Source organism: Gossypium arboreum, chromosome 11, assembly GCF_025698485.1.
Source record: "Gossypium arboreum isolate Shixiya-1 chromosome 11, ASM2569848v2, whole genome shotgun sequence".
NCBI classification, from domain to species: Eukaryota; Viridiplantae; Streptophyta; class Magnoliopsida; order Malvales; family Malvaceae; genus Gossypium; species Gossypium arboreum.
The window spans coordinates 88,555,781-88,572,451 of NC_069080.1; positions in this window are offsets into that span (position 1 = coordinate 88,555,781).

Below are 16,671 nucleotides of genomic sequence, written 5' to 3' on the forward strand. Positions count from 1 at the left end.
TTTTTAACTGAAATTTTCTATCAATGATTAGTGTCTTCTTAAGTGTTGGATTGAAGGCGTGGGTTGTTGGAGCAATCGGATTCGGAGCTAGCTATCGATTTTGGCAAAAAAGTAAGGTTTCAAAGGCTTTTAGGGACACGGTTTGAGCATGGATGAGTAAGTTTTGGGGTTTAGTGATTATGGTTTGTAAATAAGAACTATGCTAATCAATTGTAGGACATCGAAAGAGATCTCAGTAGCAGTCGTCGCGAATCAAGTGTGTACCGAACACCCTTTCTTAGTTCAATTCGGCAAAAGGCGAAATGCCGAAATTCCGGCATTTCATGGGCTTGTGGGTATGCGAATCCTCTCAAGACGTAGAGTAATTGTTAGATCTAGCACTGTAAGGTGGTACGTAAGTTTGTGTGACGTCTTAACATACTTTGGAAAAAGAGGGCCTCAATGGGCCAAAACTGGGCCCAATGGGCTTACGGACCAATATGGGTAAGAGATGGGCAAATTAGCCTGTTAGTTAGATGGTGGAACCAAATTGCATAAAATGTTGAAAATTATCAAGTAGCTTGTGTAGTTGCTAAGTTACGAGAATTACCCTAAAGAGTAAAATTACCGATATACCCTAGGGTTTAAATTGGCTAAACCGCATGATTGATTAATCTTGTATTTTACATGGTATGCTTTTATTAATATCTGCTGCATGGGATTGGGGTATTGATGGAGGAAGTATTGAAAGTGGTTCATCCACGTCTTGGAGGCTTTGCCTCAACTTATCGATATTTGAGTGCGTTCTTTAAATCGTGGAGTGTAAATTTGGGTGGGTTGAGATATTCCCAACATGGAGTGTAGAAATTTGATGCAGGTGCAGTGTAGCGATTGGTGGGTTGAGTAGTCTCCCAGATGAGTTTGCATGCATTACTACTATTGTTACCTATGTTACTGAACTGGGCCTATGGGTCACACTGTTATGTAAAAAGGGGCTAAGGCCTTGCTACTGTATTTTGAAAAGGGCTTGATCCACGTATCGTTATCTGAATAGGGCTTAGGCCCAATGGTCTCGAGCTGATTTGGGCTTTGGATGGGTTTCTGTATGCACTGAGTTTCCAAACTCACCCCTTTCTCTTCCATCCTTGCAGGTGAGCCTTAGTTGGTGGACTTGGAGCTGGGTGGGATTCAGAGTGGCCATGAAGATTGATTGCCGGTTTTAAATAAGTTTAGCATTATTTTAGATTATTTTTATTATGGTTAAAGATGTAATAAGGCCGCTCTTTTTAACTAATTTTATTTTGGGGATTATTAAACTGGTTAGCACTAGGGTTCGTTTTATAAAAACTACTTGTTTTTAAAAGATCACGATGACGCACAAAGTTTCTGCAAAGTAAATGTTTTTCCAAAAAAATAAATATTTTAAGCAGACTTAAACTTGTTTTAATGTTCGTAGACACGTAACCTGCTTAAAGTGTGGCAATGGATGTAGGCATGTCTAGGATTGGATCCGGGAAGAGCTTAGTACTTAAGCGGTCCTATAAGACTCACCTCCTCTTTTCTGGCTTCCTACCTGGTGCACAGCTTCCATTCACTTTAACTTAAAACAAGAATAGATTTTTGCTAAACTCTAAACAAAGAATTTAGATAAACACATGTTTTTTGAAACATCTCCATGTGACATACTAAATTCGGCCGTAATGTCTGGGCCAGGTTTGGGGTGTTACATTTAGTGGTATCAGAGCCTGGTTGCAATAACTCGACTGTGGATCGAGTCAAAAAATCTTTTCAAAAAAAAGGTTTTTTCTATAAGTTTTCGAAGATGTTGAAAGTTTTTCTATTGTTAAACGGGGTTAAATCAATAGTTTTAAAATAAAAGTGTTTTCAAAACAAATCTTTTTCGGTAAACGAAAACATGGGTATTTTAAAAAAAATTTAAATGGACTGATAAGGAAGTGGCACACTGAATCCCTGGCACCAAGTCTGTAAGTGTTCTTTTTTTGATTTAAATATTTATATGGAACTGGACTGGAAATAATATGTAGATAATCTTGAGCCTTAGAGATAGTGCTATTGATAATGTAGTATTAGGGCTACAAAAGCGGGACCGTAGCTAAATTGTGATTGCTTGAAAATAACTCAAACTCTATCTGCTCATAAGACATTCAGTAATAAGCAGTGAAACCAAGAAACTAATGTCATAAAATTCGTAATCGATAAATCGTTATGAGTACAAGGGCTACTCGGGGAAGAGGCCGTGGTCGAGGCCGAGGTAGCACTCAAGCCGGATCTGATCATCGAACACATACCGGTGGCGAGGCACGCCCACCACCGGTTAATGAAAATGGGTCGTATGACCGGACGCAGGGATGACGCTTTGTCTCGAGCCATGTTGAGGGTTTTGGAAAGGGTGGCCGAGCTAACATCGAGCCCATGAATAGGGGTCCATTTCGAACGACTTGACCAACTGAGTGAGATTTTTAGGGCGATCTCTGGAGTGGCCCCAAATGTGGTGAATCTTGGTTGGAAGCCACAGAGCGGATCATGAATGACCTAGACCGCTTTCAAGAGAAACGAAGTTGAAAGGGCGGTGTCGTTCTTTGCGGGATGAAGCGTGTCGCTGGTGGATTCTTGTGAGAGAGGTACCCAGTGAGAGGGTAACATGGGAGCTGTTCCAATGGACCTTTAAGGCAAAATATGTTGGAGCTAGCTTTGTGGATGCACGCAGAAAGGAGTTCTTGAATCGACTCGGAAATAAGACCATTGCTTGAATATGAGGCGGAGTTTCTACGATTGAGTCGGTATGCTAATGGCATCGTTTCCACCGAATCTGGCCAGGCGTTCGTTTGAGATGGCCTCGAGAGATGAGTTAAGGGTGCTCGAGCTCAGAGAGAGCGAGATTTCGCTGCACTGGTAGAGAAGGCTAAGATAGCCGAGGAGGTGAAGCAAACCGAATGGAAGAATCATGATAAGGATCGGAATCGGTTCAGGAGGGATGCTGGACCAGTGGATGCTGCTAATCGAAATGTTAAGAGAGCTAGGATGGAGGAACCGGTTCGAGCAGTTCTGGTGAACACAAGTAGACCGCAGGCTTGTGGGGATTACGGCAGAATGCATCAAGAAGAGTGCTGGAAGTGTTCTGGGGCTTGTCTTCGTTGTGGGTCTAAGGAGCATAGGATTAAGGATTGTCCTAGGAGGGCCACTTAGGTTCAGGGGGCCGAACGAGGGGCTGAGCGACCGGCTCAACTCGTGAGGATAGACCGCCAACGCCAAGAGGTCGTGGACAAGGTCATGTGGTAATGGCCGTGGGCGTGGGCACCGGCGGGTATTGGTAATGCGGATGCTCGTCGGCCGACTTTGGTGTATCTTGCTCGTCACCGCGAGGAGGGTGACGACTTGATGTCATAACTGCGTTTTTATATATGGTGTACCTTATCTTTTCGATTGATGTGGGATCAACCCATTCATATGTGGCATATAACATTTACGGGGCCTTTGGGTGTGTACTTGAGGAGACTGTGTGTGGTGTGTCTGTGATAAGTCCTTTAGGTCATTCGGTTAAGGTAGAAAACTCTTCAAGGAGGTGCCTCGGAGATTCAAGGCGGGGTTTTACGTGGGGATTTGATGGAGTTACCGCTTGAAGAATTCGATTTGATACTAGGGATGGATTGGTTGACCAAGCATAAGGCAACTTTGGATTGTGCACTAAGAGGATGGTGTTAAGGATATCAATGATGAAGAGGTAATGATTATTGGAGAACGAAGGATTACTTATCCAATGTAGTATCGGCGTTGAAGGTGAGAAACTAATGCGCAAGGGTGCGAGGCATTTCGGCTTTGGTATGCCAAGTGAAATCGAGGATCATTGTGGAGACCATCGAATCGTTAGGGAATTCGGGATGTTTTTCCGGAAGAGCTTCTGGATTACCTCCGAATCGGAAAGTTGAGTTTGGAATCGATTTGTTGCTGGAATACTCCGATATCTATTGCACCTTATAGGATGGCACCAAGGAGTTAGTGGGCGAAGGCTCAAATTCAAGAGTTGTTAGATAGAGGCTTCATTAGGCCTAGTGTGTCTCCTTGGGGAGCACCGGTCTGTTTGTAAAGAAAAGGATGAAACGATGCGCATGTGCATTGATTATCGCCATGGAACAAACCGACGATTAAGAATAAGTATCCATCGCCACGGATTGACGATCTGCTCGATCAACTTAGGGAGCTTCGATATTCTCCAAAATCGATCTTAGCTTCGGATACCATCGCCTAAGGGTAAAGAAGGGATATTCATAAGACAAAGATTCGAACTCGATATGGACATTATGAGTTTGTGGTCATGCCGTTTGGTGACGTAACGCACTGCAGCTTTTATGGATCGATGAATCGAGTATTCCAACCTTACTTGGATCGGTTCGTAGTCGTCTTTATCGACGATATCCTGGTATACTCTGAAACAGAGGAGAAGCATGATGAGCATCTCCGTATTGTGCTGCAAGTGTTAAGTGAAAAGGAGCTCTATGCGAAATTCAGCAAGTGTGAATTCTGGTTGAGAGAGGTAACCTTCCTAGGGCACGTGGTCTCTGCCGAGGGAATTAAGGTGGATCCTCGTAAAATTGAAGCAATTCTGGAATGGAAGCCACCTAGGTCAGTATCGGAAATTCGGAGTTTCCTAGGGTTGGCAGGTTATTATAGAAGGTTTGTGGAGGGTTTCTCGGTGATGGTGGCACCCTTAACAAAACTCATAAGGAAAAGAGTACCATTTGTCTGGACCGAGAAATAGCAAAAAGCTTTTGATCAGTTGAAAAATGTATTGACCGAAGCGCCAGTGTTGATTCAACCGGTGTCTGGGAAGGACTTTACTGTATACAGCGATGCGTCGCATGTAAGGTTAGGTTGCATACTGATGCAAGAGGGCAAGGTGGTCACTTATGCATCGCGACAGCTTAAGGCTCATGAGGTGAATTACCCTACGCATGATTTGGAGCTAGCAACGGTGATTTTTGCGTTAAAAATTTGGAGACACTACTTATATGGGGAAAAGTGCATCATATACACAGATCATAAGAGCCTAAAGTATTTGTTGACTCAGAAGGAGTTGAACCTTAGGCAACGAAGATGGGTGGAGTTGCTTAAAGACTACGACTTTTCGATAAAGTACCACTCAGGAAAGGCTAATGTGGTGGCGAATGTGTTGAGTCGAAGGGTTGTTACTAATTTGAGAGCCTTGTTCGCACGATTAAGTCTGTACGACGATGGAAGCTTGTTGGCAGAACTGCAAGTAAGGCCTACTTGGACTGAGCAGATTAAGGAAAAAGCAGTTGAAGGGCGATTCATTAGCTCTTGGTTCCACAAGTTAAGAATGGTGAGAATGAGGATTTTGGGTTGAACATTGAAGGAGTTACGTGCTTTGTGGAAGGGTTTGTATTCCAAAGGACCTGAATTGAGGCGATTAATTCTAAAAGAGGCTCATGGTGGACTCATGCCATGCATCCCGGGGGAATAAGTTATATCGAGACTTGCGAGAGGTGTACTTGATGGCGCGATTAAAGCGAGAGGTGACCGAATTTGTTGGGAAATGTCGGACGTGCCCGAAAGTTAAGGCCGAGCACCAATTGCCTTCGGATTACGCAACTCGTGAAAATTCCGCTATGGAAGTGGGAAAGAGTAACAATGGACTTTGTGAGTGGGTTACCTTTGACACCCACCAAGAAAGATTCGGTGTGGGTGGTTGTGGATAGGTTAACAAAATCTACTCATTTCATACCTGTTCGTACCGACTACTCTCTGCAAAAGTTGGCCAAGTTATATGTGGCGAAGGTAGTGCAACTGCATGGGGTGCCAGTGTAGATAATTCCTGATCGAGACCCTAGGTTTACATCTCGGTTTTGGCGGAAGTTGCAGGAAGCGTTGGGTACACGATTTGATTTTAGCACCGCTTTTCACCCACAAACAAATGGACAGTTAGAAAGGGTTATTCAGGTTCTGGAAGATATGTTGAGAGGTTGTATCATTGATTTTCTTGGAAGTTGGGAGGACTACTTGCCATTGGCGGAGTTTGCTGACAATAACAGCTATCAAGCAAGTATTCAGATGGCACCATATGAAGCGCTCTATGGGCGAAGATGTCGTACGCCGACGTGTTGGACAGATTTGGGTGAACGGCGAGTGCTTGGACTGGAATTGGTAGCAGACATTGAAAGCAAGGTTAGGCTGATAAGGGATCGGTTAAAGGAGGCATCCGATAGACAGAAGTTGTATGCGGATCTGAAGCGCAAAGAGATTGAGTTTGCTGTTGGGGATATGGTTTTCTTGAAGGTTTCCCCTTGGAAGAAAATTTTGAGATTTGGTAAGAAGGGTAGGTTGAGCCCATGGTTTATTAGGCCTTATCGAATTGTTAAGCGGGTTGGACCAGTGGCTTATCAGCTAGAGTTACCACGAATCGCATTGTATCCACGATGTTTTCATGTATCCATCTTTGGCGGTATCGATCGACCCAACTCATATCATACCGATTCTGAAATCGAGGTACAGTCAGACTTAACTTTCAAAGAGAAACCTATGCAAATACTTGATCGTGACGTCAAGGTGTTGAGAAGGAAATCAGTTCCACTAGTGAAAGTACTTTGGAGGAACCATGGCAAAGAAGAAGCTACTTGGGAGACTGAGGAGGCTATCGTCAACAAAGACCCTCAATCGTTCTAATAAGGTAAAATTTCGAGGTCGAAATTTCTTTAAAGAGGGTAGAGTTGTAACATCCTGATTTTCGAATTTATTCGCGGTTTTCAATATTTTGTAAAGATTTTAAAATTTTGTATTTGGATGTGAAATTAATATTTTGAGTAGGTAAATGGGCTTATAGAAGGCCCATGTGTTGGCCAAAACCTAGTTGAATTTTTGAATTTTGGACTTAGGAGTTAGGGAATCTGGCTAGGTGGTCCTTGTATAGAGTTATGGGTAAATTGCAACACAAAAAGAGCCTTAGTAAAGTGGAAAGGGTGATGCCACTAGGCTCCTAAAAAGGTGGCGTGTGGAGCATTGGGGAAGGCATGGGATCGATTCCTTGTGTTGACAAATAGATGCATTTATTTTTAAGTGCTGGATGGGTAAGTGTTGGAGTCCAAGTGGATTTTGCTAGAGGAGAGTTTGAATCAGTCTAAACGCTTGGATTAAGGAGTGATAAGGGAAGAGATTTAAGGGATTGGGAGAGAGGCTAGGAGTTGGCCGAATTTTGGGAATTGAATAGGGAAAAATAGGCAGAAGGTTATGAGGTTAGTATTTCGGCACTTAGGGTATTGAGTGGTGCCGTTTTCTTCTGCTTAAACACTTTAGGGTTGTTCTTTTCTCTCTTTTTCCTCTCTAGCCGAAGCCACCATTCTCTCTATTCTGCTTTCTTCATTTTTTCTTCTTCAAAACCGTTCATCAAGCCTGCTGTTCATCAACACTTGTGCCGAAACCACAAAAGCCGAAACCTCAAAAAATACATTAGTTGTGCCGATTTCTTCCAAGCCAAATCCTTCGATATTTTTTGCCTAATAAACGACAATCATTTTTTAAACCCTAGATACACATCGGCAATTCTACATCAAGGTTATAGCCCCACATTGTCATCTCCTTCATCACCCAAAAGCCGAAAAACCATAGATTTGGGGCTTATAGCGAAACTTCAAAACTCCGGAGTCGAAGTTTACCGTCGTTTGAAAGATAAATCTGCATCAGATTGCATGGAGATAAAAAAGGAGTAAGGGGTAAGTGTTCATCATCTCAGATCTGGTCCTATTTTACAAAGTTAGGAAAAGTCGAAGTCCCTAAAATCTAGGGAGGCTATCGATTTGGGCATGTGGCTCTAAGGGTTTTTAACTGACGTTTTCTGTCAATGATTAGTGTCTTCTTAAGTGTTGGATTGAAGGCGTGGGTTGTTGGAGCAATCGGATTCGGAGCTAGCTATCGATTTTGGCAAAAATGTAAGGTTTCAAAGGCTTTTAGGGACATGGTTTGAGCATGGATGAGTAAGTTTTGGGGTTTAGTGATTATGGTTTGTAAATAATAACTATGCTAATCAATTGTAGGACATCGGAAGAGATCTCAAGAGGCGATCGTCGCGAATCGGTGTGTCTTTAACACCCTTTCTTAGTTCAATTCAACAAAAGGCGAAATGCCGAAATTTCGGTATTTCATGGGCTTGTGAGTATGCGAATGCTCTCAAGACGTAGAGTAATTGTTAGATCTAGCACCGCAAGGTGGTAAGTAAGTTTGTGTGACGTCTTAACGTACTTCAGAAAAAGAGGGCCTCGATGGGCCAAAACTGGGCCCAATGGGCCAAAACTGGGCCCAATGGGCTTACGGACCAATATGGGTAAGAGATGGGAAAATTAGCCTGTTAGTTAGATGGTGGAACCAAATTGCATAAAACTGTTGAAAATTACTGAAGTAGCTTGTGTAGTTGCTAAGTTACGAGAATTACCCCTAAAGAGTAAAATTATCGATATACCCTTAGGGTTTAAATTGGCTAAACTTCATGATTGATTAATACTGTATTTTACATGATATGCTTTTATTAATATCTGTTGCATGGGATTGGGGTATTGATGGAGGAAGTATTGAAAGTGGTTCATCCACGTACTAGAGGCTTTGCCTCAACTTACTAATATTTTAGCAGCGTTGCTGCAACTGTGGAGTGTAGGGCTAGGTGGGTTGAGATATTCCCCACATGGAGTGTAGGGCCGTGCGGTGCAAGTAGCGGTTGGTGGGTTGAGTAGTCTCCCGGATGGGTTTGCATGCATTACTACTATTGTTACCTACGTTACTGAACTGGGCCTATGGGCAACACTGTTATGTAAAAAGGGGATAAGGCCTTGCTACTGTATTTTGAAAAGGGCTTCGGTCCCCTGTGTACTGTTATCTGAGTAGGGCTTAGGCCCAATGGACTCGAGCTGGTTTGGGCTTTGGATGGGTTTCTGTATGCACTGAGTTTCCAAACTCGCCCCTTTCTCTTCCATCCTTGCAGGTGAGCCCTAGTTGGTGGACTTGGAGCTGGGCGGGATTCAGAGTGGCCATGAAGATTGATTGCCAGTTTTAAATAAGTTTAGCATTATTTTAGATTATTTTTATTATGGTTAAAGATGTAATAAGGCCGCTCTTTTTAACTAATTTTATTTTGGGGATTATTAAACTGGTTAGCACTAGGGTTCGTTTTATAAAAACTACTTATTTTTAAAAGATCACGATGACGCATAAAGTTTCCGTAAAGTAAATGTTTTTCCAAAAAATAAATATTTTAAGCGCACTTAAACTTGTTTTAATGTTCAGAGACACGTAACTCGCTTAAAGTGTGGCAATGGATGTGGGCATGTCTAGGATTGGATCCGGAAGAGCTTGGTACTTAAGCGGTCCTATAAGACTCACCTCCTCTTTTTGGCTTCCTACCGGTGCACTGACTTCCATTCACTTTAACTTAAAACAAGAATAGATTTTGCTAAACTCTAAACAAAGAATTTAGATAAACACATGTTTTTTGAAACATCTCCATGTGACATACTAAATTCGGCCATAACGTTTGGGCCGGGTTTGGGGTGTTACAACTTCTGCTGAAAAATCGCAAAAGCTGAAACCTGTGAAGCTAGGTGGTGTCGAAATCTTGTTGACCAGTAACTCTTTGTTTTCCTTCACTTTTTGGTGGCCAATCCCTTTATTTCCTCAGCGTTACACAGATTCAAGAAGAGAGACTATGGTAAGTATACGTACTCTAAAACGATTTCTATAATAACTATTGACAAAAGTCGAAACCCCTATAGTTTAGGGAGGTGGCCAAATGTGGGTATTGGCCTGGTTGGTTTCTTCTTTTAATCATTCTATGGTTTGTGTAGTGGAGGAGCAGCAAGGCGTAGGGTCGACTTGGATTAGCTTGAATCATCGGAGTGACTAAATCTAGTCATCAACTTCGACAAAGGTATGGGTTCTAAGGCCATTATGGATGGTGGCCGAATATGTAAGTGTTTATAATAGGTAGTCTTCAATTTGGTTTAATTATTAACGTGATCTAATATACAAGCGGTTGATTATAGGAGAAATCACATAGGAGATCTCGTCAAGGAATATCTCAAATTAGGTGTGTAATGAACCTTCTTTCGTAGCTTAAATCGATAAATGCCGAAAAGTCAAAATGTTGAAATTCTGGCATTTCGAGGACTTGTGAGCAAGCGAACGCTCATTGGTTAGTTAGATTCCTAAGTTGATGATTGGGATCATTGGAACAAGTAAGAGCACGGTTTTTGGCATCACGGTAAGCTGGGCCTCGAGGGGCTAAAATCGGGCCCAATAGGCTTCTTGGCCATTTGGGTAAAGTTGGAAGAAAAAGGAATTCTGTTAAATCGTGCGTTACGACTATTATTACCATTAAGGAATATAGGCTAAATGGGCCTAGATGGCTAATTCGGCTATGTAGAGCCCATTAGGGGTTTTTGGCCTAATAACTCGGTTTCGCTAAAAATGGGCCAGAATCACTGTTTAAGCACATGAATTGTTAGTAACTGATAATGAACATGGAAAATCCCTAATATTTGGTAAAATTATGAAATTTCCCTTATATTTTGAAAATGACTGTTTTGCCCCTAGGTAAAAATGACCATTATACCCCTAGGGTTTAATTATGAATTTGGTACATGGGTCTTGATATACATGATTGATATGATATGCACATGATATGTATGATATGAACATGATGTATTCATAATGCATTGGGTTGGGTTTATATGGATGAAGGAAGTGCAAAAAGGGTTATGCCCCAGTTTACCGAAAAGGGCTTTTGCCTCAGTTTATTAAAAGAACTTTTGCCCCAGTTTATCAAAAGGGCTTTGCCCCAGTTATTAAAAGAGGCTAGGCCTCCAATTATATGATAAAGCAGCTATGCTGCCAGTGGTGAGTTTTGGTTGGGTGGGTTGAGTTATTCCCCACTTGGAGAGCTTGGTTGGTACGGGTGGAGAGTAACGAATGGTGGGTCGAGTAGTCTCCCCAAGTGGGCTTGCATTATTTCATTGACATTACATGTGATATTTAAATGGGCCTATGGGCCATACCATTTACAGTAAAGGCTTCGGCCCAGTAATATGAAATATCAAAAGACTTTGGCCTAGTATATGCTTAGATGGAATTTGGGCTTAGGCCAGCAGACTGATATTGTTTTGGGCTCTGAAAGGGACTTGTTGCACACTGAGTTTCCAAACTCACCCCCTTTCCTTAACCTTGCAGGTGGGCCTTGATATGGGGACTTGGAGCCGGAGCGGATTTAGAGTGGCCACGGTGATCGCTTTTGGGCTTTTAAAATAAATGACTGGCTTCTTTAGGTTACTTCACTTATTATTTATTTTTGGATTGTAATAAGGCCATTTTAACTTTATTTTTCTGGGTTTATTTTATTTATTTTTCTTTTTATAACTTTAAACTGGTTGATAATAATTCAAATGGGCTAGACTTAGGACGCGTTTTTAAAGCGATACTTGTTTTCAAAATAACACGACGTCACAACTAATCGATTTATCAAAGAAATTTCAACTCGTTGTAAATAAGTGTGGCAATGGTTGTGGGCATGTCTAGGATTGGATCCAATCGAAGAGCTTGGTACTTAAGTAGCCTTCATGGCTCACCTCCTCTATTACGGATTCCTACCTGGTACCCAGCTTCCATTCACTTTGTTAGCTCAACAAAAGTCAGTTTATAAAACACTAAAATGAAACATGGATTTTTAACTTTAATGTGGCACGTTAGATTCGGCCATAACGTTTCAGCAGAGTTTGGGTGTTACATTTTATGGTATCAGAGCCTAGGTTGCAACAACTCGGCTGTGGATCGGTCCGAAAAAAACATTTCGAAAAAAATTCAAACTTAGTCCAAGAAGGGTATTTTTGGAAATGGTTTTGAAAAGTTCTTTTCCCAAGATATTTTACAAGGCATATATGATAAAATGGTTTAGGTTTTTTCTATTTTTCGGGTCTAAAATCGAGAATTATGTAAAAAAGGTATTTTTTTTTCAAATTTCAAGAAATTCTATTTTTCCGTGACTAAATACATGGTTTGTGGTTTTAAGTGGTTTGGAGAAAGAAGTGGCGCACTGAATCCCCGGCACCAAGTCTGTAAGTATACTCTCTTTACGTTATGTGATAATGATATGATGCTATGAATAGAACTGAGACCCTACTATGATACTTTAGATAGGGTAGAGCTGTAAAACGGTAGGAGTAAGAACTGTAGCTAAACTACGACGTTGCAAAAACAATCCTTGAACTGCCATATTTCCATAAGGCATCTCGTAATAAACAATTGAACATTATACTAATATCATAAAATTTGTAATCAGATAATTCGATATGAGTACAAGAGGAACTCATGGACGAGGCCGCGGACGTGGTCGTGGAAGGGTGCAAGCTGAATCTTCATCCTCAGGGCATAGGCCAGTTGATGAGGCATTCGTGCCACAGGCAACTGAGATTGGGTCTTATGATCGGGCTGCGGGGGATGATGCTTTGTCCCAAGCAATGTTAAGGGTTTTAGAAAGAGTTGCTGGAGCTAGCACCGAGACAGTAAATAGTGGATCCATCTCGGAGCGACTCCGGCCTAACGGAGCAGAAGTGTTTTTAGGGGCGTATCTGGAGTAGCCCCAAATGTGGCAGAATATTGTCTAGAGCCAACAGAGCGGATTATGGATGATCTAGATTGCTCTGTGGAGCAAAAGATGAAGGGGGCTGTGTCGCTGCCACGAGACGAGGCATACCGATGGTGGATCACCGTGAGGGAGAGTACCCCGATTGAACGAATAACTTGGGAATTGTTCAAAACTGCTTTTAAGGGGAGGTATGTTGGAGCTAGTTATGTGGATGCTCGCCGAAATGAATTTTTGAATCTAACTCAGTGTAATAAGACTGTCGCGGAGTATGAGGCAGAATTTCTGAGGCTAAGTCGATACGCCAGCGGGATTGTTGTGACTGAATATGAGCGCAGTGTTCGATTTGAAGATGGTCTCCGCAATGAGCTTAAGATATTGATAGCTCCACAGAGGGAGTGTGATTTTGCTGCATTGGTAGAGAAGGCTAAGATAGCCGAGAAGGTAAAATGGACTGAGCGGCAGAATCGTGAGAAGGATCGATCTAGATTTAGGAGGGATTTTGGACCCTCGAGTGCTACGAATAGGAATGTTAAAAGAGCTAGAATGGATGAACCAGTTCGAGCAGTTCGAATGAATACTTTTAGACCGCAGGCTTGCAGGGACTATGGTAGGGTGCATATGGGGGAGTGCTGGAAATGAACTAGAGCATGTTTCCGATGTAGGTCCAAGGAGCATAAGTTCAGAGAGTGTCCTCGCAGAACAGCTCAGGAACTAGCTGGGGAGCAAAGGGATGTCCAACCACAGCGAGGAGGACCATCACCACAGAGAGGTCGTGGGCAAGGTAGAGGTGACAATGGAAATGGACGAGGACGTGGGGCACCTGGCAAGGGTGTTGGACATACTGAACCTCGACAGTCGGCATTGGTTTATGCTGAACGATGCCGTGAGGAGGGTGACGCTCCTGATATTATAACCGGTACGTTCTTCATTCATAGCACGTCTTACACTGCATTGATTGATATGGGTTCCACTCACTCATATGTTGCTTGTGATGTATCTGGGGTTTTGGGAGTGCTTCTCGAGGAGACGGTGAGTGGGGTATCGGTGATAAGCCCTTTAGGACACTCGGTTAAGGTAGATAAAATCTTTAGGGCGGTGCCTTTAGAGAAAAGATAAGATATTTGTAGGAGATTTGATGGAGTTGCCATTTGGGGATTTTGATCTTATCTTGGGAATGGACTGGCTAGCTAAGCATAGGGCGATGTTGGATTGTGCTGCTAAGAGAATGGTACTAAGAACTGCCGATGGTGAGGAGATAAGTGTCATAGGGGAACGAAGGAATTATTTGTCCAATGTTGTTTCGGCTTTAAGAGCCGAGAAGTTGATTCGGAAAGGTTGTAAGGCGTACTTGGCATTTGTAAGTTAAGTTGAACCTGAAGGGATAATGGTGGAGTCGGTTAGGATCATTAAAGAGTTCCAAGATGTATTTCTGGAGGAGCTTCCTGGATTACCTTTGAATAGAGAAGTCGAGTTTGGGATCGACTTGTTACCTGGAACGACTCCTGTGTCCATTGCGCCTTATAGGATGACACCAAAGGAGTTGGTAGAATTGAAAGCTCAGATTCAGGAACTGTTGGATAGAGGGTTTATAAGACCAAGTGTTTCCCCGTGGGGCGCACCAGTGTTGTTCGTAAAGAAGAAAGATAGGACCATGCGAATGTGTATTGACTATCGATAGTTGAATAAACTGACGATCAAGAACAAGTATCCTCTGCCAATAATCGACGATTTGTTCGACCAACTAAGAGGAGCCTCGGTATTTTCTAAAATCGACCTTCGATCAGGATATCATCAATTGAGAGTCAAAGAAGTGGATATTCATAAGACGGCATTCAGGACTCGATATGGTCATTACGAGTTTCTGGTTATGCCCTTTGGTTTGACTAATGCACAGGCAGCATTCATGGATTTAATGAATCGGGTGTTTCAGCCGTACTTGGATCGATTTGTGGTCGTTTTTATCGATGATATCTTGGTGTATTCAGAAACGGAAGAGAAGCACGATGAGCACCTTCGTGTTGTGCTGCAAGTGCTAAGGGACAAGCAACTTTATGCAAAGTTTAGTAAGTGCGAGTTTTGGCTGAAGGAAGTCACTTTCTTGGGGCATGTTGTGTCTGCTGAGGGAATCAAGGTGGACCCTCGAAAGATTGAGGCAATCTTGGAATAGAAGCCACCAAGGTCAGTAACAGAAATCCAAAGTTTTCTGGGGTTGGCAAATTATTATCGGAGATTTGTGGAAGGATTTTCTGTGTTGGCAGCACCATTAACGAAACTTATAAGGAAGGGAGCACCTTTTGTTTGGACGAATAAGCAGCAAGAGGCTTTTGAGAAACTGAAGAAGGTTTTAACAGAAGTGCCAGTGTTGATTCAGCCAGAGTCTGGTAAGGATTTCACTGTGTACAATGATGCGTCACACGTAGGTTTGGGCTGCGTGTTGATGCAAGAGGGTAAAGTGGTCGCTTATGCTTTACGACAGCTTAAACCTCACGAGGTAAGCTACCCTACGCATGACTTGGAGTTGGCAGCAGGGATTTTTACTCTTAAAATATGAAGGCACTACTTGTATGGGGAGAGATGCATTATTTATACGGATCACAAGTGTCTTAAGTACTTGTTAACTCAAAAGGAGCTGAATCTTAGACAACGAAGGTGGATAGAGTTGTTAAAAGACTATGACTGTTTGATTAAGTACCATCCAGGTAAGGCAAATGTCATGGCTGATTAGTTAAGTCGAAGGACTATGGCAGAATTGAAGGTAATGTTTGCTCGTTTAAGTTTTTATGACGATGGAAGCTTATTGGTAGAGTTACAAGTGAGACCGACTTGGGTGGAGTAGATTAAGAAGCAACAGTTGGAGGATGAGTCGTTGGTTTCTTGGTTTCAGCAAGTTGAGAAGGGGGAAAATCTAGACTTTGGGTTAAATAATGATGGGGTTCTTTGTTTTCAAGGAAGAATTTGTATGCCGAGGGACTCTGACTTGAGATTAATGATTTTAAAAGAGGCACATAGTGGACCTTGTGCCATACATCCAGGAGGGAGATTTCGAAAGCTATATTGGTGGCCTGGGCTTAAGTGAGAAGTGACCGAATTTGTGGGGAAATGTTTGACGTGTCAACAAGTAAAGGCTGAGCATCAACTGCCTTCAAGATTGTTACAGCCAGTAAAGATACCACTTTGGAAGTGGGAAAGGGTAACTATGGATTTTGTAAGTGGGTTGCCATTGTCACCTTCCAAGAAGGATTCAGTTTGGGTAATTGTGGATAGGCTCACGAAATCTGCCCATTTCATACCTATCCGAACCGATTACTCACTGCAGAAGCTGGCCAAGTTGTATGTGGCGGAGATAGTGCGGTTGCATGGGGTGCCAATATAGATAATTTCTGACCAAGACCCAAGGTTTACATCTCGGTTTTGGTAGAAGTTGCATGAGGCGTTGGGAACGCGATTGGATTTTAGTACGGCTTTTCACCCTCAGACAGATGGGCAGTCAGAGAGGGTCATTCAGATCTTAGAAGACATGTTGAGATGTTGTGTTATTAAATATAGGGGCAGTTGGGAGGATTATTTGCCATTGGCGGAGTTCGCGTATAACAACAGTTACCAAGCAAGTATTCAGATGGCTCCTTATTAGGCACTATATGGGCGAAGGTGTTGTTTGCCTACTTATTGGGCAGAGTTGGGGGAAAGGCAAGTACTTGGGCCAAAGTTGGTAACAGATACTAAAGACAAGATTAAGGTGATCAGGAATCAGTTAAAGAGGCAGCGGATCGACAAAAGTCTTATGCCGATCTGAAGCGTAAGGATATAGAATATGCGGTTGGGAACATGGTCTTTTTGAAAGTTTCACCCTGGAAGAAGATATTGAGACTTGGTAAGAAAGGCAAGTTGAGTCCACGGTTTATTGGGTGTTATCAAATTATTAAGTGGATAGGGCCGGTGGCTTATCAGCTAGAGTTACCTCCAGAGCTGGATCATATTCACGACGTCTTTCATGTGTCCATGCTAAGGCGATATCGTTCTGACCCAACTCATATCGTGCC